Consider the following 1,045-nt stretch of genomic DNA (forward strand, 5'->3'; position numbering starts at 1 on the left):
ACCTATTGCTTTTGCAAATATAGAAAATTGAAAAGTCACTGAGAAACCACCACTCCTACCCTACCAATGGAAAGCCACTCCCTTCCAAGTGGGAACATACTTGAGACATAAGAAGGGAAAGAAAATGCCAGAAACACCACCCATAGTATCACAGAACACGTAATAATAAATTTCAAACTACATCTAAGGAATATTTTCAGTCTTTTTCTCATCAAGTCATGAGAAACATGTTTTCTCAGTTTTACAGTGTCCTGATGAATGGTAATATGATTCTTATCTTCAAGCATCAGTAGCACAAGCTATGTTTACACAGGATCCCACAACCTGAGTGCGAAGTTGTGCCTACCTGACTGCTAGCTAATCACTTAACCTGCCCTTGCTGTGCCTCCATTCTCTTATGTTAAATCGGGATAATCACTCTTCCTTCTTACATTTGGAGAAGATAGAATGAGCTAGTTTGAACACTTGAAGCATTGTGGGGCTCTGAGAAAGTCAGCAGAGCGTGTGTGTGTGGGGGGGGCTGTGTGTGTGTGTGAGAGAGAGAGAGGTGGGGAGAGAGACAGAGAGAGACAGAGACACAGAGAGAGAGAGACAGAGAGATAGAGAGATAGAGTTGGGGCTTGAACTTAGGGCCTGAGTACTATCCCTGAGCTGTTTTGCTTAAGTCTAGTGCTCTACCACTTGAGCCACAGCTATATTTCTGGTGATCTGCTTGTTATTTAGAGACAAGGGTCTTATGGACTTTCCCTTCAGGGTTGCTTTGAACCACGATCTTCAGATTTCAGCCTCCTGAATAGCTAGGCTCATAGGCATGAGCCACCCATGCCCAGCTTAATTATATATATTTTTTCTTTTATTTATTTATTTTTCTTTTTTGGTCAGTCCTGGGGCTTGGACTCAGGGCCTGAGCACTGTCCCTCGCTTCTCTTTTTGCTCAAGGCTAGCACTCTGCCACTTGAGCCACAGCGCCACCTCTGGCCTTTTCTTTTCTTTTTTTTTTTTTTGGCCAGTCCTGGGGCTTGGACTCAAGGCCTGAGCACTGTCC

The sequence above is a fragment of the Perognathus longimembris genome, chromosome 28, assembly GCF_023159225.1.
Source record: "Perognathus longimembris pacificus isolate PPM17 chromosome 28, ASM2315922v1, whole genome shotgun sequence".
Lineage (NCBI taxonomy): Eukaryota > Metazoa > Chordata > Mammalia > Rodentia > Heteromyidae > Perognathus > Perognathus longimembris.